Source organism: Phyllobates terribilis, unplaced genomic scaffold (assembly GCF_046119375.1).
Source record: "Phyllobates terribilis strain yellow unplaced genomic scaffold, ASM4611937v1 Scaffold_8__6_contigs__length_399053987, whole genome shotgun sequence".
In the NCBI taxonomy this organism is placed as follows: domain Eukaryota; kingdom Metazoa; phylum Chordata; class Amphibia; order Anura; family Dendrobatidae; genus Phyllobates; species Phyllobates terribilis.
In genome coordinates, this window is record NW_027362768.1 from 295,349,318 (window position 1) to 295,376,968 (window position 27,651).

General features: G+C 45.4%; 1 pseudogene; it reads right to left on the reverse strand.

The window, feature by feature from the left end:
- Positions 1–1,321: 1,321 nt before the first annotated feature.
- The window catches only part of LOC141156628 (eukaryotic translation initiation factor 3 subunit L-like), a 40,808-nt pseudogene continuing 14,478 nt past the window's right edge, over positions 1,322–27,651 (reverse strand).

A 27,651-nucleotide genomic window follows, 5' to 3' on the forward strand; every position in this document is an offset into this window, starting at 1 on the left:
TAAATTGACGTATATGACTCGTTGGGAACAGGATCTAAGAATTTCGACGGACCCTCAGGACTGACGGGATGGTTTGGATGAGGTCCAGCGAGTTTCGTCGTGTTTAAACCACCTAGAGCAGCTTAAAAAGACGCACATGAGGTGGTACTACTACCCGGCACAGATGGTACACTTCGGGTCTGAATCATCATCTTTATGTTGGAGAGGATGCAATGGGGAAGGCTCGTTGGGCCACATGTGATGGTTTTGTCCAAAACTTCAATCACTATGGGGGGCATTGGATAATTTGATATGGGATGTACTGGGGACTCACCTGGAGATAACACCTAGTATGGGAATACTTCATATAGGATTAATGGATGTCCCCTGGGAAATTAGAGGAATTTTGTCACATATTCTGATCGCAGTTAGATCAGCTATCGCGGCTAAATGGAAAGGAATGGGCATCCCTACGGTGGGGGAGATAGTGACCAGACTAAACACGAACTGTCAATATGAAAGGGCTCTGGCACACACACTCAAGGCAAAGAAGAAAACTGATAAAATATGGGAACCTTGGTTAAACAGCCCACTGTTTATACATGGGAACGTTGAGGAAGCGAGATATTTTGTGCGCCGTTCTGAGTTTGGGTGACGCGCGGGACGATTCTGGGCCCCTCTCCCTACCTTGCACCTCCGATCTTGCAATAGAGAAAATATGAGCCATGCGACATTCACAGCTCACAGTGAGCTTGGTGCCTGTAGGCGGGTGTATACTGCGGAGGAGGAGCCATTTTCATTTTTTTGCATAGTGTCAACCTCCTAGCGACAGCAGCATACACCCATGGTCCTGTGTCCCCCAATGAAGCGATAGAGAAATATGAGCCATGCGACATTCACAGCACTTACGGATATAAATTATTTCTCACAACCATCTAATATATGGGGAGTTTAATGTAATTAATCCATTTTTTTTCTTTTATGGATATGTATTTTCCTTTTATTTTATTTTTATACTGTTCATTTTGTACATTTTGTAAGCCCAGAGGTTGGGGCACAGTTTTGGGCATATGTTGGCCCTATAGATTGTATGTTCTGATTTTTGTGCAAAATTCAATAAACACATTGTTTAAAAAAAAAAAAAGGATTAGATTACCTAAGATTAGCGTGCCTACACAAACTACGTGGTGCAGAAAACATGGCTAAAGGCAGAAAAACATTTACTCTGTAAACTGGTTTTGAAAGTTTTTAGATTTTTTATTAAAACATTTAAGTCCACTTGATAGCGCCAGCAATGTGTGGGGAGATGTAGGTTGACCTTCAGTCCTTATAAATATCTTGTCTACTTGAACTGCTTTCAAGGTTTCTGGCTCATCTTCTGCAAAGTTTTGTCTAGCTGTAAAACAGAAATCTAAGTTTCAGTCACATAATACAGACGTACTGAAGAGGCTTTAGAGGCCTCACCTGCACTCTTTAACGTGCATTAAACTAGTCCAATATGGCATTCTTGTCTAAGTTTTTGGATCTGTGCATATCTCTAGTAAAAAATCCTTAATGAACCTTGGCAGTAAATGAAAAAGTACAATGATATAATTTCCAATTATTAGACTCCAATAATATACTATACACATGTGCACCTGAAACCAGAAGAGCTTAAATCTCCGAATACAGCTACATAACAATTAACCTATTAATCATAAGATTAAAGGGAACCTGTCAGGTCAGATAACGCTATTAACCTGCAATAGCTTTATGAGGGTGCCCGGCAGCAGTACTGAAAATGCAGCACCCAGGAGAAAATTAACTTTATTTCTCCCGGGAGCAGCCGGCTTTCAGTCATACCAGCTTGCTAGCATGGCTTCAGTTACCTCTCACAGCACTGTGAACCTGTCACCACGACACAGCATTTTGACTGACAGCTGTCACTGATGAATCGCAGAGCCTGCTGTCAGTCAGTGCCGGTCCATGCTTACAGCTGCTGCTCTCAGTGCTGTGAGCAGGGACTGTAATTGCTCCAGGCTTGACGGAAAGCCAGCAGCTCCATGGAGAAATAAAGTTCATTTTCTCCCGAGTGCAGCACTTTCAGTACAACGGCTGGGCACCTTCATAACGCTATTAACCTGCAGATTAAACCTATATCTGCAGGTTAATAGAAGTATCATACTTGACAGGTTACCTTTAAAAAGAACGCTAAATCTAAAGAAAGCATGGTCACAGGAGTCAAATTTAGAGCTTTTTTTTTTCTTTGATTTAAAGGGGTAATCTTGTTCGGCTCACTTCCGTATCGGTAGGTGAGCAGATATCTGACTGGCGTGCCTGAGCGGCAGGTATTGGGCACCTGTCCCATTCTAACTAATAACCTTATGTGGACTACCTGTATGTCCATTCTAGTGAAATAATTCCAGTTGGCATCAGAGATGAATTTCAGCTTGTGCAGGCAAGTGAGGAGAGGAGAACGATATCAGCCACAGATGCCCACAAGCTGTAAGATATCTGAAGGTGTGACATCAACGGCCCCACTCGCCTCCAGATACAGCAGTGAGCGGAACCGCCTTACTGCTTTACAGCGCTAGAACATGAGCCCTTATAATTATAGCAAACCCTCACCTCTTCAAACTTGTGTATCTGTCGTATAAAGAAGTCTCAGTAGCGTCAGGCGACTTTGGTATCTGCAATGTGAATCATGTCCTAAAGGAGAATGGAATCAAAATAAATTGAAGAAGGTCAGTTACACATAATATAGGAACGACAACAACTATGCGGATAAGACAAAAACCAGAATGCCATCCAATGTATTATTAAATGTGTAAAACTTGGATAATCACACAGCTGAATACTGTACCTTATCTATGTAGAAGTCCACTTCTGATGCGGACTGAAATTCTCCCTCCAGTGCAGAAATGCCGCTAGTCCACACGAGGTTCTTCATCTTATGCTTGAAAACGAGAAGCTGAATGCGAAATTCCTGTTCTGGTAAATCCAAGAATCCTGCCAGCTTGGCCACGGGCATAGTGGTATATAACTTCAGGAAACTGGGAGGGAAAAAAAAAAGCAAACATGGTGAAAACGCAATTATGTGAGGTCTCTGGACATCTTTCTACCCCAACATTCTCCGCTCGAAGGAATGTCCCCAGGACGACATATGATCAAGCACTTTGCCGTTTAGGTCTTGCTGACTCTTGCTTTGTAAAAAATAAACAATATATATTATTGTGCCTGCGTATGATCCTGCATTGGTACAACATGGGCTCATTGGATACTATAAGCAGGACATTCAGGATAATTCAGCATACTGCTGCGTGCAGAGGCGCGATGTGGCATCTTACACCAGTTCCAGAATGGAGACGCACCTGCGGATGGTGGACAGCTGTGCCTGCTGCTGGACTTCATCCAGAAAGACTTTAAGTTGCTGAAGATAAGGTTCTTTGTGAGAGTTGGGGTGAACATTATCATACTTGGGGCAGGCGTAATTAAAGAGCTCTTCATAAATCTGTGCATCGCTGATGAGTAGAAGAAAATTTACACGTGGTCAGAAATTACAAAAACGCTCAATATTTACTTGTATTACATACCCAAATGTTGTAGATCATCCAAACCCTCGGACACATTTCTATCTGAAATGTGTACTGAGCCATCTACTCTAATCACAAGTTTAATGGCGTTTTTCACTTATAGGAAATTTCAAGGGGGAACTGGAAAAGGTTTCCCCAGAAGAAAGCTGTAATTTTTATTTTAAAATTTTATAAATGAAAACCAAACTGTATGGACAAAAGTATGAAATACAGGTTTATCATTTAGCCTTTACTAACATGTCTTGGAGAAAACTTGGCGCTCAGGTAATTGATGACAGAAGATAATTTTATTGTGTGCAGGCAATCCAAAATAAAGAAGGTCATTGCATGGCCTAGACGTCATCAGTAGTGTTGAGTAGTGTTGAGCCACCCCCGTAGTGTTCGAGTTCGGTTCGGTTCGTCGAACACCCGTGTGTTCGCCGAACTGTTCGTCGAACTGTTCGTCGAACACCTTCGAACACCGTTAAAACCAATGGCAGGCAAACAAAAACACATAGAAACACATAGAAAACACCTTCAAAGGTGTCCAAAAGCTGACAAACTGCTCAGAAGACATAACTAACACATGGAAAAGTGACAAGTACATATAGTCATGCGAAAATAAAAGAGGTGGAGGAGTAAAAGGAGGGGGAGACACAGATATAGGCATGTCATGCCCTTCTAAAATCCAAAGAGTGAGAAGCCGACACGGCCAGTCCGTTCCTACCCGTGCCACCTCCGTGTCGCCGGGTTTGTGCCAGAGCCGTGGTGGACCCTGACGGCCAGCCCCCCTCTCCTAATACTGGTGCCTGTCCGCTGGTGGGTCGAGCCCCCCGCGGTGGGGGGGGAGTAACATCTGCAGAAGAAAGACCATCTTCCAGCCAAACTAACATGTCGACTTCTTTTCGTGGACAATGTGATACGATCCCTTTGTTACGGACACGCCCATCGCTACAAATTCCAGATGAGGCACAAAAACAGCAGGTGCTTCAGCGGATATCAAGTGCTCCTTCAAGTGGGCTCTCCTCCACCTCAACTTCAACATCACAAATACTCCAGTCCTCAGAGGTGTCACCCCAATCGCACTTGCTTCCTCACAGCTCCCAAGTCTCCAGCTGCCCGTCTGAGTATGGGGTAACACAGATGGTTGAGTCTGCACAGCTGTTTACTCATACTATAGCCTGGGAAACGGAGGTCTGCTCCAGAGCTTCTGTTAATCCAGACGAGGAAATGATCTGCACTGATGCCCAGAATCTTTATAAGTCGGATCCAGGACCAGATGAAGAAGGTTCTGAGCATAATGTAGACCCTCGTTCCCAAACTGTAACTTCTGTTGGTGGAGACAATGATGAAGACGATGATGAGACTCAAATACCTGATTGAAGCGACAACTTGACTTTTCGGTCAGGGCAGGAAGAGGTTGGCTTTGAGGACGACGGGTGTGATAACACACAGGGTGATGATGACAAGGTTGGAGATCCCACTTACTGTCAACCCACAGTCAGCCAGTCGATGAGGTCACCCGGGCCTTTGCCTGGCCTTTGGGATGTCGCGGTGGTCGGCTCCCTGGCCCGTACCCTGGGGTCACTCTTTAAAAGGGTGGATAATTGTTAATTTTAAAAGAGTTTGTGACACCACCTGTGGTATCTGGTGAGAAGCACCAGCGCTGCAGCAGTCCACTGAGGCCCGTGATAAGGCAGCTCGATGGTATAGCTCCCCACAGGTGGAGCTAGGTCTCAGGGCAGCGTATGCAGGGGGAATGCAGGACAGGCGAGACCCAGCTGGGTCAGAGCAAGAACAGAAACGGACACGGTAGTCACTTCAGTACCTTTTACTGGAAGAAATTCAGGCACATCCTGGAGCACTGTAGGGTGAAGGGTGCATATCAGGATCCTCCCCAATGAGCGGGTGTAGGGCCTCCTGTTTCTTGCCTCTGCGCAGTAAGTTTCTGACCTGCCTGGAGCTAGGCCTAACTTTGTCTCTGTCCTGCGCTGGCTGACCTTGTGGTAGGGCCGTCTCTAGAAGTTCACGCTCCCAGTATGCGGGGCCTAAGAGTCTCCTGGCTCTGTTACGTATCAGCACCTTAGCGATCCTGGGACTTGTAGTTCTCCAGGGATTCCGGTTATGCCTTACTGGGTCATAGAGATCCCGGTAAGCTCGGATCCGGTGTCCGGTAAATGCTTCGGGGTGAGCTGGTTAAGCTCCTCTGCCCCTTATGTACTAACTCGCCACTCGCCTTCGGCCTACTCGGGCCCTCAATAGGCTATACACACTAACGGCAGCTTGCCGCGCTTCACCGATCTTATGACACCGGCACACCTTAAGCTCTATCTGGGCTCCCTGAATCTAGCTAGCAGGAGCCTCGTGCTCCACTGCTGAACTATTAACTGAGTTCTCTAGACTAGACTGAGCTCCACTGCAGACTGACCTCTCTTAGGCTTCTCTACTGCAGGAACTCTTCAGAGGAACTGAACTGCCTAGCTCCACCTTCCCTATTTATATCCCTAACGGGCTCCCTCTGCTGGTCTGAGGTGGAAGGTGGAGATGTGTGAATGTTTATGGGGGCCTCTTGTGGAGGATTCCATCAATACACTCTTCTAGGATCTGTGATACCAAGCGCAGCGGGGCGTCACAGATGCTATTGACAACGAGGTTAGGTTGCGCCTTCCTGGACAGAGAAGGAGTACTGGAAGCACGTCAACAACTGCATCCTCAACCACAACTCCGCCTCTGACCACAAGTCGTAGTGGCTCTTCAGGTCGCATGGGCTCTAAGCCTTGCATAGCCTGGGCATTTATTCAGATCGATAAGGATGACCCAACTCGTGTTATCTGTAATATTTGTCACCAAAAGCTAAGTAGAGGCCAAAAAATCCATAGTTTGAGTACTTCATGCATGTACCGTCACATGGATATGAAGCATAAGTTGCAGTGGGAAGCTCACTGTGCTACAATGTGGCCTAGCAGGCTGGGCCAACCACCGTCTGCCCCATCTTGTGCATCCGCGGCCTCTTCATCCTCTGTGACTGGGGGGACAGCAGTCACACATGTTTTTGGACGCAGACCTGCCACCTCTTTACCTGCAACAGCCAGTGTGATTGGCAGGTCGTCAGTTCATTGGGAAGTGGAAACACCTGCTGGTGTTGAGAGCTCTCTGACATCGAGAGCACCACCTTTGGATAAAGGCAACCTAACATGTCCGCCTGCATCTTCCTCACAGACCGGCAGTTTGCCAGGGACACCCTACTCAACCCCGTCAAAGCACAACAGCCAGCCCTCGGTCCCTCAGATGTGGACAAGTAAAAGACCATTTCCTCCTAGCCATGAGAAAGCTAAGAGGTTGAATTTCACCATCTGCAAGCTGTTGGCTACAGAAATGCTGCCTTTCCGCCTGGAGGACACAGTGGATTTTTGAGACCTTATTTCCGTCGCAGTGCCCCAGTACCAGATGCCCAGTCGGCACTACTTCTCAAAGAAAGGTGTGCCTGCGCTCCACCAGCATGTCGCACACAACATCACCGCTTCTTTGAGAAACTCTGTGTGTGACAGGGTGCATTTCACCACAGACACTTGGACGAGTAGGCATGGACAGGGGCGTTACATGTCGCTGACAGGGCACTGGGTAACTATGGTGACAGCAGGACAAGGGGCTGCTGTCCAAGTCTTGCCGTCCCCGCGAGTTGTGCGTCAATCCTCTTTATCTAGAAGTTCCTCCACTGCTTCTGCCTCCTCAACCTCCTCTCGGTCCTCCACCTGCACCCAAAGCCTGTCTGGTAATGCCACCTGCTTTCTAACTGCGCACCTCCTTACTATGCTGGCAGCAGGGCTCAACGGCATCAGTGTTTACTTTGAAATGTCTGGGAAATGTGAGTCACACAGCTGAGGACTTGTGGTCAGCTCTGGAGACCCAGTTTCATGAATGGTTGTCTCCACTGGACCTGCAACCAGGGAAGGCCGTGTGCGACAATGCTGCAAACCTGGGTGCGGCCCTTCGCCGGGGCAATGTTACACACGGGCCTTGTATGGCTCACGTGTTGAACCTGGTTGTCCATAAATTTTTAGCCCACTATCCCGGACTAGATGGCCTTCTGCAGAGGGCACGGTCGCTGTGTGCTCACTTCCGCCGTTCGCATCCCGCAGCTCAACGACTTACATCTCTACAGAAGTCGTTGGGCCTGCCAGTTCACCGGCTGAAATGCGATGTGCCGACACGGTGGAATTCAACTCTGCACATGTTGCAGCGACTGTGGCAGCACCGACAAGCCCTGGTGGAATAGTTTCTGACGTATAGCCTGGGCCAACGAGATCCAGAGGTGGGGCAAATCACACAGCAGGAGTGGTCTCAGATCAGGGACCTATGAAGTTGACGCGCCCCCTGGGCCGTGGGGTACCCAGAGCCGGGCCGGTAGACGCTGGGGGTTGTAGTCACTGTGGCGGTGACCCGGTCCGTGACCCAGGGCGGTCAATCCAACGGTAATTTGTATATATGGATTTTATAATGTCCGACTACGCCACCTGTGGAGTGCGGCCAAAGGGGCCGCCGCTGCGGAACAGTCCTCTGAAGCTGGTGGTTTTGCTGCAATGGTATTATTACTCACCACAGGAAGAGTGTAGCTTCAGGGCAGTGTGGGTGGATGATGGTGGTTGTAGTGCAGGGAGTCAGTAATGAACACAGAGTCCGTGTGATGCAGTCCCAAGATCTTTACTCACAGTTGTTGCAGTCCAGATTACAGGTACCAGAGCTATCTCACCCGTCGTGCTGTGCGTACTCAGTGAGGGGCTCAGTCCACCCCCAGATAGCTCCGGAGTACTTAGCAGGACCCCCTTCTGTGTGTCCTTTCTCTGGCCTTCTCCCTGCACCTCACACCCAGTGACACTTCTATCCGGTATCCTCGGGCCTTGGCGGGCGACTTGTGTTCCGTCCCCTGGGTCCTATGTGGCTACCTTCTTAGTGAGACTGGTGTGGACTTTTGCCTGCAGTACATGAAATGCTGCAGCCTCCGGTTTCTAGTTGAGCCTTGCTGTTTCTCCTCTAGTTGAGGGACCGGTTCCCCTTATCTGGCCTGACCCCTCTACCTCCTGGTAGCAGCGGGAGTACAGGTGGCCTTCTGCACGGCCCGTAGCCCTAGGGTCCCTTCGGTTCCTGGAGCCTTCCTGCTCCCACTCCTCTCTTCTCTCCTTCAGTCCTGGGCTTCCCAGGCTAGGCCCGCCTCCGGAGCAGAGCTCATGCCGAGCCTCTGCTCCTGTCACTTTTCCTCCTCTGACTGGCTTGCTCTTTTTAAGATGGCTTCCTATTTATACTCTCCCTGTCATGTGCTCCCCTAAGCTGCTCCCCTAAGCACCCACTACATAGGATCCTCCCACCAGCTAGGGACCTGGGACTGTGCTCTCCCTTAGGAGCAATCTCGCCCTAACCCCACTGCGGGTATGTGTTGGATGCAGGTGTTAGGGTCCCGAGCCATACGCCTTCCTTACCTGAGGGTGAAATACCACACCTCTGGGTGAGATGCAGTAGCTCTGTGGTGACTGCACCCTCAGGGGCGCCACACACCTTTCTGCACAGTTTTGAAATGGTGACGAAGATGTTTAGTGCTGACGACGATGCCATTATCAGCATAACTATTCCGGTGATTTACATGCTGGAGCACACATTAAACAGAATTCAGAGTCAGGTGGTCGGACAAGAGGAGGTGGAGGAAGTAGAGGAGGGGTCGTATGCGGAAGGGATAACATCTCCAAGGTCCAGACGGTTGGCAGCACCAAGGAGGCAGGCATGGGAGGGTGGGGGAGAGGGATTAAACAGGGCGCATGGTAGCAGCCAAACTGTTGAGGAAGGTGCAGGAGCCGAGGAAGAAGTGGAGGATGAACTGGCGATGGGCATGGAAGACTCATCAGATGAGGGAGACCTTGATCACATTTCTGTTGTGCGAGGTTGGGGGGAGAGGGCAGAGGAAAGAAGCATGATTCTTACCTCGCCACCAACACAACAAGGACTTGGTCCTCCTGGATGCGCAAGACACATGAGTGCCTTCTTGCTGCACTACCTGCAACATGACCCTCAGATTGCAGAATTCGAAGTAATCTCGACTACTGGGTTGCCACACTCTTAGATCCCCGGTACAAAAGTAAATTTGCCGAAATAATTCCTGCCATAAAAAGGGATTGACGCATGCAGGAGTATCTGCAGACGCTGTTGCAGAATCTTACATGTGCTTTTCCACAAAACACCAGTGGTGCACGAAGTGAATCTCACAGTTCTAACTTGCCAACCGCGGGACTGTCGAGTCTTCATCACTCAAACCGTAACAGTAACACAGTATCTGCTGGTAACAGCAATTTTGTGAAATCGTTTCACCACTTTTTTAGACCATCCTTTGCAAGGCCACAGGAGACAAGAAGTCTGACACATAGTCAATGCCTAGAGAGGATGGTGCAGGAGTATCTCCAAGTGAACATCGAAGCCATGACTGTGTCACTGGACCCTTGCTCATTTTGGTATTCCAATCTGGAAAAATGGCCGGAGCTCGCCACTCACGCCTTGGAGATCTTGTCATGCCCTGCAGCCAGTGTTCTCTCTGAACGTGTGTTCAGCGCTGCTGATGGTGTGCTGACAGATAAGCGCACGCGGCTGTCCACTGAGAATGTAGACAGACTCACGTTCATAAAGATGAACAAATCATGGATTCGCAAGGACTTTTCTAATCCTGTGTTATCCTTGGGAGGCTAAAAGCTTGAGGATTTGGTAATATCATCTCACCAACCGTTTTAAGCAACTGTGGGGCAATTGATGCCACTTAACCCTAGAACGCATGACCATAAAAATCTACACTTTCATATACCTGGGGCCTTTTAGGCCCGTGTGCAAATAACATTGAATAACTCAAACTCAAATGACAAACAACTATATACATGAAGAATACCTAGAGTTTCAAAATTCTAACTAAAGTAATCTTGCAGAAAATAGAAAACAATTAACAGGGCGGGACTGCGAGGCCCCAGGTATGCGTTCTAGGGTTAAGTGGTGTCTGTGCCACAATTTTGGGAAAAAATGGAAACTCTTTTTGGAGTCCCCTTGCTGTGTCTTACGTGACGTTGGCATCGTCAATTCCAGGTGGGTTGGGTCGCTCCCCCCCCCCCCCTTTAACTGTAAGAAACTACATACACTATGGATTGTTTGCATTCTGTGCAATTTAAGGGTGTGGCATCCCCTTTGTTGAGCTGATTAGTATATATGTAGCTTACCACGGGCCTAGGTGGTCTGGAGTTGGGACCCGGTCCTATTTGTCTACCCTTTTATATGCATTACTTCAACTTTGATATACAGTAAGCTTTTTAATATAGGCAGTATAGGTACCGTCCCAATTTAGGGTCACCTTGCCGCTGGTGGGACGGCTTGTATACTTTTTTTGATCAAAAATAGTTCACTAAGTACCCTATATTTATTATGCAACTTTGCTTTACATTTATATATAATGATGGTAGGGTATGAGATATATTTTTGTCTTTTGTAGGTTTTGCTTCTTTTTGCTAGTGTGAACATGCTCCTATTTCTTGCATGTCTACCATCTTAGACCTCAGTTCACATTGCTTGGTTTTTTGTCTTGTTTGCATTCTGTGCAATTTAAGGGTGTGGCATCCCCTTTGTTGAGCTGATTAGTATATATGTAGCTTACCACGGGCCTAGGTGGTCTGGAGTTGGGACCCGGTCCTATTTGTCTACCCTTTTATATGCATTACTTCAACTTTGATATACAGTAAGGTTTTTAATATAGGCAGTATAGGTACCGTCCCAATTTAGGGTCACCTTGCCGCTGGTGGGACGGCTTGTATACTTTTTTTGATCAAAAATAGTTCACTAAGTACCCTATATTTATTATGCAACTTTGCTTTACATTTATATATAATGATGGTAGGGTATGAGATATATTTTTGTCTTTTGTAGGTTTTGCTTCTTTTTGCTAGTGTGAACATGCTCCTATTTCTTGCATGTCTACCATCTTAGACCTCAGTTCACATTGCTTGGTTTTTTGTCTTGTTTGCATTCTGTGCAATTTAAGGGTGTGGCATCCCCTTTGTTGAGCTGATTAGTATATATGTAGCTTACCACGGGCCTAGGTGGTCTGGAGTTGGGACCCGGTCCTATTTGTCTACCCTTTTATATGCATTACTTCAACTTTGATATACAGTAAGGTTTTTAATATAGGCAGTATAGGTACCGTCCCAATTTAGGGTCACCTTGCCGCTGGTGGGACGGCTTGTATACTTTTTTTGATCAAAAATAGTTCACTAAGTACCCTATATTTATTATGCAACTTTGCTTTACATTTATATATAATGATGGTAGGGTATGATATATATTTTTGTCTTTTGTAGATACACTATGGCTTGGGGTAACACAGATGATTGAGTCTGAAGAGCTGTTTACTCAGAGGTCTGATCCAAATCTTCAGTGTCTGCTAGTCAGCGTAGAATTTTTAACTGCATCTAGCCTAGGCAATACTTTGGGCGTAGTAGCCCAGCTGCGAAGCAAGCTGCACCGCCTGTGTATCTAATAAGAATTTTTAAATGCATCTAGCCTAGGCAGACTGTGGGGACCCCCAACCAAACCCAGACGCTCAGCCCCCCTACAGCCCCCCTTTCCTTGACAATACAATAATGTAACTCTTACAACTGGATGGGTGAGGATCGGTCACAGCTTTATTAACTCTTTATACTCATTCCATTAGAAAGACATTTTATTTCTAAAATAATTCAGCTTGTTGCAGCATGCCCTGGGTCTCCACTCCGGCAACTTGGCCAACAAGTGTAACTCTCCAACATGTCCTTTCTATTTCCAGGCCACGGAGGATCCTGCGTACTCGTATGCAGGACTCTGACCCCCACCCATCACTCTTAACGCTTGTTCCACTCCGTCCTGGAGTCCTGACAGGAATATGTCCAGTCCAATATCCATTAAGTGAACACTGTCGGGCCGTATGAGGCCTGCTTTATCTCCTTCCAGTTGTCGGTGTCGTACCACTACACCGCCTCTGTCTCTTCTAAATTTTGCCATCCGAATATTTATTACCCGCCTTGTCCGTTCGATGGCCGTGATGTCTCGCGCACCTTGCCATACCGCTATCGGCACAATCTCTGACCATACTATAGCTAGTTTTGTGAAAAATTCTCTGAAGCGCTCAGTGTCTAGTTTCATTATTGCCATTAGTTATGCGCTCTTGTGATGACCTAGGTTGTTTCCCCCGGCCTGTATAACTAAGATGACCAGACATCTTGCCTCTCTCCCTACATTGATTACCTCCATTAGTACCTGTGGCCATAGCAGGCCTCTAATACCTCTCCAGTTGAAATATGTGTTATGAAACTCTAATTTCCTCCCGCCTGGGCAGACTTTCGCCCTTTAATCTGCCCAATATATATACGAGTGGCCTATCACCCACACTGTCGGCTTAGCGTCACCTATAAAAGAAACAAACCACGTTAGGATAACAAGTCCGGTCTTATGTATCTTGCCAAACACGTGGATCACCATCTCTCTATCCTCTGAACTTCCGTTTCTGACAGTCCTGCTCTTGCTGCTTCTGTGGCCGCGCCTATGCGGAATGAGTGTGTCCCGTAATCTTTGGGGTGGTTCCCTGCCGATGTTATGCATTTATTAAATATAGCTTGGAACTGGTATCTTGATAATGGCGTCCCATCAATGTGTGATAGGAACAAATTACTTTGTGATCTGATGGTTAGATATGGTTTTACTATTGTTACCCGACTCAGTGTACCGTTTGTGGGTTGTAGAAGTACCCAAGTGCCCCTGCCCGCTGGAACCATTTTCGATTTGTGTATGCGTAGACGTATTACATTATTGCCTATGACTACGTCCTGGTGTAATAAGCCTCCACTGGTGCTAATTTTGGATTGAGGGACTAATTCGCTTATGCATAGCGCCCCGAAGAAGGCGATCACAAATGCAGTAGACAGTAGTGTTGCTTCAAATTGTGAGTGTCATGTTAATGGTGTTAGGGATATGATGTGAGAAATCAGTTTTAGTGACACGGGACGGGACGTCTACACTCCTGACTTGGCTGACCCCTTTTCCACCCTTTTATGGATTGTCTGATGATGAATCTTTGTCAGATCTCCCCAATTCAGTAGTTGGAAGTGAAATGCTACTCCCGTCAGACACCGCTGCGCTGACGCCCCTGATATGCCCCTCATCATTAGTTGGTGGAGAAATTCTATGGTGACTTGTGATCTGGCTTGTTCACATTGGTCAACCCGTCTGCCTGCTACTAGTCGTGTCCACTCTTCCCATGCCTTACCGTATGCTTGCCACGTCGACGGGGCAACTGACGCTCTGATTAATGGCATCAACTATTCGCCACTAGATCCCATAGGGAAGGTGGGCAACTGTTGTCCCGATGGGTGGGCATTGTGGAAGAGCTCTGTGAAAATCTGCCAATTGAATTGTTATAAAGCGTTAGCAGCAGCTTTAGACCCCTCAGCATAGTGGCTAGCGCGGACCCATACATTGTGTTTTAGGCACAGGAATGCTAGCCTGGGTAGTAGGCCTAGCACTGGGAGAGACGATGATGCCATCTTATTAATGCAGTGCGCTAAGCTGGTGTTTTTTGTTATGAAGCGTATATTTTTGTAAGCCAGGAGCGCGCCCCATATTTCTATTGCTACCACTATTGGGAAGAAAAATTATTTTCAGGGCTAGATGCAGCGAAAAATTATTATTAATTGAAAAGCTGGTGGAGCTTGGTACAGATGGCCTAATACAATGAGACCCACACACTGCTAGAAGGCCAAATATTTTTTCAGAGTTAGATGCAGAAAAAAATTATATTCAGTTTGCAACCTGATGGAGGTCAGTATAGATGGACTAATAGAACAAGTCCCACACACTGCTAGAAGGCCAAATATTTTTTCAGAGGTAGATGCAGACAAAAAATTATTTTGAATTTGCAACCTGATGGAGGTCAGTATAGATGACTAATAGAACAAGTCCCACACACTGCTAGAAGGCCAAATATTTTTTCAGAGGTAGATGCAGAAAAAAATTATATTCAGTTTGCAACCTGATGGAGGTCTGTATAGATGGATTAATAGAACAAGTCCCACACACAGCTAGAAGCCCAATATTTTTTCAGAGGTAGATGCAGAAAAAAATATATTCAGTTTGCAACCTGATGGAGGTCTGTATAGATGGATTAATAGAACAAGTCCCACACACAGCTAGAAGCCCAATATTTTTTCAGAGGTAGATGCAGAAAAAAATATATTCAGTTTGCAACCTGATGGAGGTCTGTATAGATGGATTAATAGAACAAGTCCCACACACAGCTAGAAGCCCAATATTTTTTCAGAGGTAGATGCAGAAAAAAATATATTCAGTTTGCAACCTGATGGAGGTCAGTATAGATGGACTAATAGAACAAGTCCCACACACAGCTAGAAGGCCAAATATTTTTTCAGAGGTAGATGCAGAAAAAAATTATATTCAGTTTGCAACCTTATGGAGGTCAGTATAGATGGACTAATAGAACAAGTCCCACACACAGCTAGAAGCCCAAATATTTTTTCAGAGGTAGATGCAGAAAAAAATTATATTCAGTTTGCAACCTTATGGAGGTCCGTATAGATGGATTAATAGAACAAGTCCCACACACAGCTAGAAGCCCAATATTTTTTCAGAGGTAGATGCAGAAAAAAATATATTCAGTTTGCAACCTGATGGAGGTCAGTATAGATGGACTAATACAACAAGTCCCACACACAGCTAGAAGCCCAATATTTTTTCAGAGCTAGATGCAGAAAAAAATTATATTCAATTTGCAACCTGATGGAGGTCAGTATAGATGGACTAATAGAATGATGCTATGCCCAAAAGATTTTACTTCACTAGGTGCAGTAAAAAAATTGGTATTCTATACACAGGTGGTATATCTTGCAACACAGATAGGCTACTCCACTGACTAACACACTCTGCAATAGGCCAAAAAGGATTAGCTTTGCTAGATTCAGCCAAATGCTGTGAAAAAAACTTGCACAGCACTGGCACAGTCCTGCCTGGCAAAAACTGATAGGAACTGATGTAACCTAGTCCTGAAAAGGACTCCAATTACAATTAGTCTTTACTCCCACAATCTATCTATTTAAGAGCACAGACCTGCCTGATAAAAGTCGTAGGAAATGCTGTAACCTAGTCCTTAAAAGGACTGCAATCACAACTATTCCCTACTCCCAAGCTATCTGTAGATTTGTGCGAAAATTGGCTTGAAATTAACAAGGTATAGCGCACACAGCAACAGCGGTGCCGTCTAACACGCAGCTGCAGCAGTGAGAAAATGGTGGCGACGGGGAAAATGGCTTGGTCTTATAGGGCAAGGACATGTGACATACACTGCCAATGACACATGCCCTTGCTTGTGTGAAAAAAAGCACTTCGCTCCGTGTGTGCGCTGCTGATAGGCTGACAGATTGCACCTCCCCACTGTAAATGCGGGAAAGAGAAAAAAAAATGGAGATCTTCATTGTTCCTGCAGAGATCCATCCCCTGCCCCTCCCCCCACCCCGCTGTACACTCAAACTGCGTATTAACATTAATTTTCATCATTACTGAGAAAAAATCCAGTTATGATTTTGGTGCACGAACAGTTATCGAACATAACCTCGAACAACCGAATTTTTCTCAAATTGTTCGTGTTCGCCAAACGGCTCGAACACCGCCCAAAACAGCTCGAATTTGAGATTGGCGAACAGTTCGAGTAGAACAACTGTTGGTGCAATAGTAAGAAAATGGAAGAAATACAAAATGACTGTCAATCGACATTGATCTGGGGCACCATGCAAAATCTCACCTCGTGGGGTATCCTTGATCATGAGGAAGATGAGAGATCAGCCTAAAACTACACGGGGGGGAAGTTGCTAATTATCTCAAGGCAGCTGGGACCACAGTCACCAAGAAACCCATTGGTAACACATTACGCCTTAAAGGTTTAAAATCCTGCAGTGCCCACAAGGTCCCCCCTGCTCAAGAAGGCACATGTGCAGGCCCGTCTGAAGTTTGCCAATGAACACCTGGATGATTCTGTGAGTTATTGGGAGAAGGTGCTGTGGTCAGATGAGACCAAAATTTAACTTTTTGGCATTAACTCAACTCGCCGTGTTTGGAGGAAGAGAAATGCTGCCTATGACCCAAAGAATATCGTCCCCACTGTCAATCATGGAGGTGGAAACATTATGTTTTGGGGGTGTTTCTCTGCTAAGGGCACAGGACTACTTCACTGCATCAATGGGAGAATGGATGGATAACCCTTCTAATGGCTGCCAAGAACTTTTGGGACATCTGGATAAGAGAACTACTGCAGGTCTTGCTCGAACTTAGATTTCTGTTATCTGTACTGTCAACCATGTAATAATTTCTTACTACTGTTCAGTTGTTCTGGAAATATAGTGTATGTCTGATCTTCTGCTTGCAGAGTATGTACTTCCGAGTGCCGGAGTGTCGGGTGACCACGTACTATTATGTTGGCTTTGCCTACCTTATGATGCGAAGATATCAGGATGCCATTCGTGTGTTCGCTAACATCTTGCTATATATCCAGAGAACCAAGAGTATGTTCCAGAGAACCACATACAAGTATGAAATGGTAAGCCCCTTATGTGTTCTGCCATCTCTTATATTTTTATTATCAAATTATAAATGATCGCTGGATTTACAAACCTTGTATTCCTTCTGCACAGATTAACAAGCAGAATGAGCAGATGTATGCACTGCTGGCCATCGCCCTCACCATGTACCCCATGCGCATTGATGAGAGTATTCACACTCAGCTGAGAGAGAAATATGGGGACAAAATGTTACGTATGCAGAAAGGGTAAGGAAGTCTTAAGCTGCATGACTGTGTTTTTTATGGTGGGCGTCTGTTCTCCTTAAATCTATTGGAGTCTCTGTATTATTGATTCTGATTCCAAATAGCTAAAAAATATATATATATTTTCCTCTTTTTTGCATTGCAATTTGGAAATATTTGCTCAATTATTTTTTGGGGTTGCAGAATATTACGCATCTGCAAAAAGCCCTCTATATGGACAGGTACAGCAGGGCCTCAGTTTTCTAACCATAAATATGGCATATCACTAGGGCTCCCATCTAAAGCTAGAATAAAAAGGTCATGGGCAATTTGGCATTTTCTCTCTTATAGCTCCTAGATAAGCATGGAATAGGGCAGAGAAAAAATACATGGTGGTTGCTGGGCTTGACCTAGGTTTTGCATTAGTGTAAATGAAGGTAGGTTTATTCCGCCACCCCCCTAGTGACGTGGTACTGGGATAAGCGCTTGACATGTATAAATGGGAACATTTTCCATTTAAATGTCCAGGCTGGATTATTGGTGCTTCATAACCCATGCCACAAGCAAAGGAAAATAAACGGCCTTTCAGTGCAGGCAAAACAAAGTAAACTGTTCCAAGACAGTCACTTTAGAGACAGTCCAGGACACACAGGCTGGATAGCATCCAGTATACCGGCTCAGACTGGAGACATCACACAGGAGGTCTTCTCAGTTCCAGACACAGACCACTTGTCAAACAGACTCTATTTTATTATGTGAAGCACACCCAGAGGTGGGGTATGTGGGCAGCCAGACCCACCCGTCTCTCAGGCTGCCCGTAAAACCTGCCCCAGATGCACCCAACAAGCCTCTTAGTACTATGTGTCCGTTAGCCACCTTGCAGTATTAATGTGGAGTTACAAGGAAAAGGCAGGCTGGTCGGCACTCCATATGGTTCTTCCTCTGGTCAAGGAAATGCATATCAAACCAAGTAGGATCCCGGCACTCACATGTGAAATAATTAGCCATTTATTGTTGTCTCAACATACAAGTCATTAGCCCCTTCTGGGCTTTTTTCAATTGAGAAAAAAAATTAGCCGTTTATTGTTAAGACTAATTATTTCACATGTAAGTGCCGGGATCCTACTTGGTTTGATTTAATATGGATTTGTTCCTACTTTGCAGCTATAACGGCTCCACTCTTCTGGGAAGGCTTACTGCAATATTTAGCCGGTATTTCTGTGTGAATTTTTGCTCATTCATCCAGAAAAGCATTTGTAAGATCAGATACTTATGCTGGCGAGAGGGCCTGAATCTCAATCTCCTTTCTACATCATCCCAGAGGTGTTCTATGTATTTGAGGTCGGGGCTCTGTGCAGTCCAGTTAATTTATTTCACACCAAACTCTCCCAACCATGCTTTTATGGACATTGCTTTCTGCACTGGGCACAGTCATTAGGAACAGAAAAGGGCCAACCCCCCCAAACTGTTAACACAAGGAGCTACAATCATACAAAATGCTGTGGTATGCTGAAGTATTATTATTTCTCTTCACTGGAATTAAGGGCCCAAGGCCGACCCCTGAAAAACAACTTTATAACGTTATCCCTCTTTTACCAATGTTACAGCTGAATCAGTGTAGTCAGTCAGGTAACGTTTTCCTGGCCACTCACCACCGCAGCGTTCTCTGCTCAACCAGAGCGTTTGCTGTGACCTGTGTCCTTATACACACAGCAATCTAACTGATGACTAGAGATGAGCGTTGTTCTACTCGAACTGTTCGCCAATCTCAAATTCGAGCTGTTTTGGGCGGTGTTCGAGCCGTTCGGCGAACACGAACAATTTGAGAAAAATTCGGCTGTTCGAGGTTATGTTCGATAACTGTTCGTGCACCAAAATCATAACTGGATTTTTTCTCAGTAATGATGAAAATTAATGTTAATATGCAGTTTGAGTGTACAGCGGGGTGGGGGGAGGGGCAGGGGATGGATCTCTGCAGGAACAATGAAGATCTCCATTTTTTTTTCTCTTTCCCGCATTTGCAGTGGGGAGGTGCAATCTGTCAGCCTATCAGCAGCGCACACACGGAGCGAAGTGCTTTTTTTCACACAAGCAAGGGCATGTGTCATTGGCAGTGTATGTCACATGTCCTTGCCCTATAAGACCAAGCCATTTTCCCCATCGCCACCATTTTCTCACTGCTGCAGCTGCGTGTTAGACGGCACCGCTGTTGCTGTGTGCGCTATACCTTGTTAATTTCAAGCCAATTTTCGCACAAATCTACAGATAGCTTGGGAGTAGGGAATAGTTGTGATTGCAGTCCTTTTAAGGACTAGGTTACAGCATTTCCTACGACTTTTATCAGGCAGGTCTGTGCTCTTAAATAGATAGATTGTGGGAGTAAAGACTAATTGTAATTGGAGTCCTTTTCAGGACTAGGTTACATCAGTTCCTATCAGTTTTTGCCAGGCAGGTCTGTGCCAGTGCTGTGCAAGTTTTTTTCACAGCATTTGGCTGAATCTAGCAAAGCTAATCCTTTTTGGCCTATTGCAGAGTGTGTTAGTCAGTGGAGTAGCCTATCTGTGTTGCAAGATATACCACCTGTGTATAGAATACCAATTTTTTTACTGCACCTACTGAAGTAAAATCTTTTGGGCATAGCATCATTCTATTAGTCCATCTATACTGACCTCCATCAGGTTGCAAACTGAATATATTTTTTTCTGCATCTACCTCTGAAAAAATATTGGGCTTCTAGCTGTGTGTGGGACTTGTTCTATTAATCCATCTATACAGACCTCCATCAGGTTGCAAATTGAATATATTTTTTTCTGCATCTACCTCTGAAAAAATATTGGGCTTCTAGCTGTGTGTGGGACTTGTTCTATTAATCCATCTATACAGACCTCCATCAGGTTGCAAACTGAATATATTTTTTTCTGCATCTACCTCTGAAAAAATATTGGGCTTCTACCTGTGTGTGGGACTTGTTCTATTAATCCATCTATACAGACCTCCATCAGGTTGCAAACTGAATATATTTTTTTCTGCATCTACCTCTGAAAAAATATTGGGCTTCTAGCTGTGTGTGGGACTTGTTGTATTAGTCCATCTATACTGACCTCCATCAGGTTGCAAACTGAATATATTTTTTTCTGCATCTACCTCTGAAAAAATATTGGGCTTCTAGCTGTGTGGGACTTGTTGTATTAGTCCATCTATACTGACCTCCATCAGGTTGCAAACTGAATATATTTTTTTCTGCATCTACCTCTGAAAAAATATTGGGCTTCTAGCTGTGTGTGGGACTTGTTCTATTAATCCATCTATACAGACGTCCATCAGGTTGCAAACTGAATATATTTTTTTCTGCATCTACCTCTGAAAAAATATTGGGCTTCTAGCTGTGTGTGGGACTTGTTCTATTAATCCATCTATACAGACCTCCATCAGGTTGCAAACTGAATATATTTTTTTCTGCATCTACCTCTGAAAAAATATTGGGCTTCTAGCTGTGTGTGGGACTTGTTCTATTAATCCATCTATACAGACCTCCATCAGGTTGCAAACTGAATATATTTTTTTCTGCATCTACCTCTGAAAAAATATTGGACTTCTAGCTGTGTGTGGGACTTGTTCTATTAATCCATCTATACAGACTTCCATCAGGTTGCAAACTGAATATATTTTTTTCTGCATCTACCTCTGAAAAAATATTGGGCTTCTAGCTGTGTGTGGGACTTGTTGTATTAGTCCATCTATACTGACCTCCATCAGGTTGCAAACTGAATATATTTTTTTCTGCATCTACCTCTGAAAAAATATTGGGCTTCTAGCTGTGTGTGGGACTTGTTCTATTAATCCATCTATACCAGGGGTGGGCAATTAATTTTCCCGAGGGGCCACATGAGAGACCGTGCCTGTTGGGGAGGGCCGAACCAATAGGCTGAAATGAATTCTGCTCAATTTTAATATTAACATGAGCATGAGCCCCACACAGCCTCCCCATGTCCAGCATGAGCCCCACAAAGCCCCCCATGTCCAGCATGAGCCCCACACAGCCCCCCCATGTCCAGCATGAGCCCCACACAGCCCCCCATGTCCAGCATGAGCCCCACACAGCCCCCAAGTCCAGCATGAGCCCCACACAGCCCCCCCATGTCTTGCATGAGCCCCACACAGCCCCCCCCATGTCCAGTGTGAGTCACACACAGTCCTCCCGTGTCCAGCATGAGCACCACACAGCTCTCCTGTGTCCACCATGAGCTCCACACAGCCCCCCATGTCCAGCATGAGCCCCACACAGCCCTCCGGTGTCCAGCATGAGCCATACACAGCCCCCCATGTCTAGCATCAGCCCCACACAGCCTCCCATGTCCAGCATGAGCCCCACACAGCCCTCCCATGTCCAGTATGTGCCCCACAGAGTCCTCCCGTGTCCAGCATGAGCACCACACAGCTCTCCTGTGTCCACCATGAGCCCCACACAGCCCCCTATGTCCAGCATGAGCCCCACACAGCCCTCCCGTGTCCAGCATGAGCCATACACAGCCCCCCATGTCCAGCATGAGTCCCACACAGCCCTCCCAAGTCCAGCATGTGCACCACCCACCCCCCCATGTCCAGTATGAGAGCTCGAGAGCCTCCTCATGTCCAGCATGACAGCCCTTCCAAGTGTCCAGCATGACAGCCCTTCCAAGTGTCCAGCATGACAGCCCCCCAGTGTCCAGCATTAAAGCCCCCCATGTCCAGCATGAGAGCCCCCCCTGTGTCCAGCCTGACAGCCCTCCCTAGTGTCCAGCATGAGAGCCCCCCCTGTGTCCAGCATGAGAGCCCCCCCTGTGTCCAGCATGAGAGCCCCTCTGTGTCCAGCATGGCAACCCTCCCTAGTGTCCAGCATGAGAGCCCCCCTATGTCCAGCATGAGAGCCCCCATGTGTCCAGCATAGAATCATAGAATGGTAGAGTTGGAAGGGACCTCCTGGGTCATCTGGTCCAACCCCCTGCTCAAAGCAGGATTCACTAGATCATCTCAGACAGATGTCTGTCCAGCCTCTGTTTGAAGACGTCCATTGAAGGGGAACTCACCACCTCTCGTGGCAGCCTGTTCCACTCATTAATCACCCTAACTGTCAAAAAGTTTTTTCTAATATCTAATCTGTGTCTCCTCTCATTTAGTTTCATTCCATTGCTTCTAGTCTTTCCTTGTGCAAATGAGAATAAAGATGATCCTTCTACAATGTGACAGCCCTTGACATATTTGTAGACAGCTATTAAGTCTCCTCTCAGTCTTCTTTTTTGCAAGCTAAACATTCCCAAATCCTGCAACCGTTCCTCATAGGACATGGTTTGCAGACCAGTCACCATTCTGGTCGCTCTTCTCTGAACTTGCTCCAGTTTGTCTATGTCTTTTTTAAAATGTGGTGCCCAAAACTGTACACAGTATTCCAGATGAGGTCTGACCAAAGAGGAGTAAAGACCGATAATGACTTCACGTGATCTAGACTGTATGCTTCTGTTAATACATCCCAGAATTGTATTTGCCTTTTTTGCTGCTGCATCACACTGTTGACTCATGTTCAGTCTATGATCTATTAGTATACCTAAGTCTTTTTCACATGTACTGTTGCTTAGCTCTATTCCTCCCATTCTGTATATGCTTTTTTCATTTTTATTGCCCAGATGTAGTACTTTGCATTTTTCCCTGTTAAAAACCATTCTGTTGGTTGCTGCCCACTGCTCCAGTTTATTTAGGTCTTTTTGAATCCTCTCTCTCTCTTCTCTAGTATTAGCTATCCTTCCTAGCTTTGTATCATCAGCAAATTTAATCAGTTTACCCTCAATTCCTTCATCTAAATCATTGATAAAGATGTTGAACAATACAGGTCCCAGGACGGAGCCCTGTGGTACCCCACTTGAGACATTCATCCAGCTGGATGTGAAGCCATTTACAACCACCCTTTGAGTCCGATCACTAAGCCAGTTATGAATCCACCTAACAGTTGCCTGGTCCATTGCATACTTGGTCATTTTTTCAATAAGGATGGTGTGAGATACTTTGTCAAATGCTTTGCTGAAGTCAAGATATACTATATCTACAGCATTTCCCTGATCCACCCAGTCAGTGATTCTGTCATAGAAGGAAATTAAGTTAGTCTGACATGACTTGTTAGTTACAAACCCATGCTGACTCTGGTTAATCACTTCATTCTTATCCATGTACTTACATACATGTTGTTTAATAATTTGTTCAAAGATCTTTCCTGGTATAGAAGTCAGACTCACCGGCCTATAGTTCCCTGGGTCCACCTTCTTCCCCTTTTTGAAGATAGGAACAACATTTGCTCTTCTCCAGTCTTCTGGGACTTCTCCTGTTCTCCAAGAATTTTCAAAGATTATGGAGAGTGGTTCTAAAATTTCTTCTACGATCTCCTTCAGTACTCTGGGGTGTAATTCATCTGGACCTGGTGACTTGAACTCATTTATGTTGGCTAAATATTCCCTCACAATCTTTCTGTTTACAGATAACTTGGATTCCTCTATTCCTTTAAAAGGACAGTGAAGATCAGTTGATGTTACATTTTCTTTCTGAGAGAAAACAGATGCAAAATAGGAATTAAAAAGTTCGGCCTTCTCAACATCCTCTCTTACCATTTCTCCATTTTCATCCTGTAAAAATCCTATAGCATCTTTGACTTTTCTTTTACTTTTGACATACCCCCAAAATCCTTTTTTATTGCTTTTGACATCTCTTGCAAGCCTTAATTCATTGTCAGCTTTAGCTAACCTGATACGTGCCCTGCAGGATCTGCAGACTGCATTATAATCTTCTTTAGATATGCCTCCCTCTTTCCATTTAATAAACATTTCTTTCTTTCTTTTTAGCATGTGTTTAAGTTCTGTGTTCATCCATCCTGGTTTCCTTAAATGCTTCCCATTCTTCCTACTTTTCAGGATTGTTAACGATTGTGCTTTGAGAATCTCATTTTTAAAAATTTCCCATCCTTCCTGGACATTTTTGTCCTTAAGGACATCCAGCCATTGGATCCCTCCTATTCTCTTTCTGAGTCTCTTAAAATCTGCCTTTCTAAAATCTAACCTTGAAGTTTGAGTCTTCACATGTCTTCCTCCTCTAGTTATCCAAAATTCTATAATAGCATGATCGCTGCCTCCTAGGGTCCCAGCCACCTTTACCTCCTCAACCATTTCCTCCCTGTTTATAAGGATTAGATCCAAAGTAGCAGATCCCCTTGTTTTCTCCCCTACCTTTTGGAAGATAAAGTTGTCAGCAAGAGAGGATAAGAATTTGCTTGACCTGTTAGTTTTACTTGAGAGAGATTCCCAACAAATGTCTGGATAGTTGAAATCTCCCATGACCACTACGTCATATTTTTTGGAGAACTTGGTCATTTGATACATAAAGAGTTCATCCATATCTTCAGCTTGCCCAGGTGGCCTGTAGTAAATGCCTACAATGGTGTCCTTTCCGTTGTTCTCTCCTTGTATTCTTACCCAAACAGTTTCCACAGAACTCCCAGTCTCTGAAGCTTCCATCTCTGTGCAGATATACGCTTTTCTAACATACAATGCAACACCTCCTCCTCGTTTATCAAGTCTGTTTCTTGCAAATAAGTTGTATCCTTTTAGCCTTTTATTCCAATCATGTGTATCGTCCCACCAAGTTTCAGTGATTCCAATGACATCATATTCCTTTTCCTGCATTAGTATTTCGAATTATCCTTGTTTGTTGCCCATGCTTTGTGCATTTGTATAAAAACATTTTAGTTTGTGATTGGTTTCTCTTCCTCCCATATTTTTATTATTTAAATTGTTTTGTCTTTGTTCTTCCTTTCCACTTCCAGTAGCAGAGATCTCAATAGTATTTGTCAGCTGTATGGCTTTTTCTGGCCTTTTGCTTCCCTTCCCACATTGTTCTAGTTTAAAGCTCTTCTGATGAGTGTAGCAAGGCGACTTCCAAATACATGTTTTCCAGTCTTCGTAAGGTGCACCCCATCTCTAGCAAGTAGTCCATCGTATAGGTAATTCATTCCGTGATCCAGAAATCCAAATCCTTGTTGACGGCACCATCGACGTAGCCAGTTGTTCACCTGTAGAATCTTATTCCGCCTCATTGTTCCATGGCCATCCACTGGGAGGATGGATGAGAAGACCACCTGCGCTCCCAATTCTTTCACTTTCTTGCCTAAGTCTTCAAAGTCACTGCAGATGGTTTCCAGGTCCTTTCTTGCGGTGTCATTTGTCCCCACATGTATTAGCAGGAATGGGTAGTGATCTGTAGGTCTGAAGAGTCTTGATATCCTGTCAGACACATCTTTAATTTTTGCTCCTGGAAGACAGCACATTTCTCTTGAGGTTATGTCTGGTCTGCAGATAGCGGCCTCTGTTCCTCTTAACAGGGAATCCCCCATGACCACCACTCTCCGTTTTTTCTTCACAACATTCTTCTTTCTCCATCCAGGAGGATTCTGAGGGCTTACAAGGTTATTCATTGCTGGCAAAGTCTTATCTTGCTGTATTTCTTCATGGTGCTCCTGCGAGAGAGCCTGGTACTGGTTCCTGAGCAGTATGGGTGCTGACTGCCTCTCGATCCTCCTGCTTCGGTGGGTCACATGCTTCCATTCCTCTGTTTCGTCAGGTGCAGTTCGAATTTCTTCTCTTTCTGAATCATGAAGAGATAATTCTGCTCTGTCTAAGAACTCTTCACCTTCCTTAATGATTTTCAAGGTAGTTAACCTCTCTTCTAGATTTCGCAACTTTTCCTCCAACAGGGACACAAGCTTGCATTTCTGGCATGTGAAGTTTGGCTTTTCCACTGGCAAGTCTGTGAACATGTAGCAGGATATGCAGCTCACCAAATGGCTCCTGGACTCTTCCATGTTCTTATTGTTAATGTTCTGAAAACAGTGAAAAAAGCTTAAAAAAAAAGCTTCAAAATGCGCGCGCCGGTAGGCGCGCGGTTTACCGATGTCCTCTTTTCAGCTCCAACAGCCAAAATCCAGTGTTCTTTGAGCTCGCGGAGACTCTTCACTTACCCCAAAATGCAGTGGGAATATGCAAATTATCTCCTCAGGACTCCTCCCCTGGTTTACCGATGTCCTCTTTTCAGCTCCAACAGCCAAAATCCAGTGTTCTTTGAGCTCGCGGAGACTCTTCACTTACCCCAAAATGCAGTGGGAATATGCAAATTATCTCCTCAGGACTCCTCCCCTGGTTTACCGATGTCCTCTTTTCAGCTCCAACAGCCAAAATCCAGTGTTCTTTGAGCTCGCGGAGACTCTTCACTTACCCCAAAATGCAGTGGGAATATGCAAATTATCTCCTCAGGACTCCTCCCCTGGTTTACCGATGTCCTCTTTTCAGCTCCAACAGCCAAAATCCAGTGTTCTTTGAGCTCGCGGAGACTCTTCACTTACCCCAAAATGCAGTGGGAATATGCAAATTATCTCCTCAGGACTCCTCCCCTGGTTTACCGATGTCCTCTTTTCAGCTCCAACAGCCAAAATCCAGTGTTCTTTGAGCTCGCGGAGACTCTTCACTTACCCCAAAATGCAGTGGGAATATGCAAATTATCTCCTCAGGACTCCTCCCCTGGTTTACCGATGTCCTCTTTTCAGCTCCAACAGCCAAAATCCAGTGTTCTTTGAGCTCGCGGAGACTCTTCACTTACCCCAAAATGCAGTGGGAATATGCAAATTATCTCCTCAGGACTCCTCCCCTGGTTTACCGATGTCCTCTTTTCAGCTCCAACAGCCAAAATCCAGTGTTCTTTGAGCTCGCGGAGACTCTTCACTTACCCCAAAATGCAGTGGGAATATGCAAATTATCTCCTCAGGACTCCTCCCCTGGTTTACCGATGTCCTCTTTTCAGCTCCAACAGCCAAAATCCAGTGTTCTTTGAGCTCGCGGAGACTCTTCACTTACCCCAAAATGCAGTGGGAATATGCAAATTATCTCCTCAGGACTCCTCCCCTGGTTTACCGATGTCCTCTTTTCAGCTCCAACAGCCAAAATCCAGTGTTCTTTGAGCTCGCGGAGACTCTTCACTTACCCCAAAATGCAGTGGGAATATGCAAATTATCTCCTCAGGACTCCTCCCCTGGTTTACCGATGTCCTCTTTTCAGCTCCAACAGCCAAAATCCAGTGTTCTTTGAGCTCGCGGAGACTCTTCACTTACCCCAAAATGCAGTGGGAATATGCAAATTATCTCCTCAGGACTCCTCCCCTGGTTTACCGATGTCCTCTTTTCAGCTCCAACAGCCAAAATCCAGT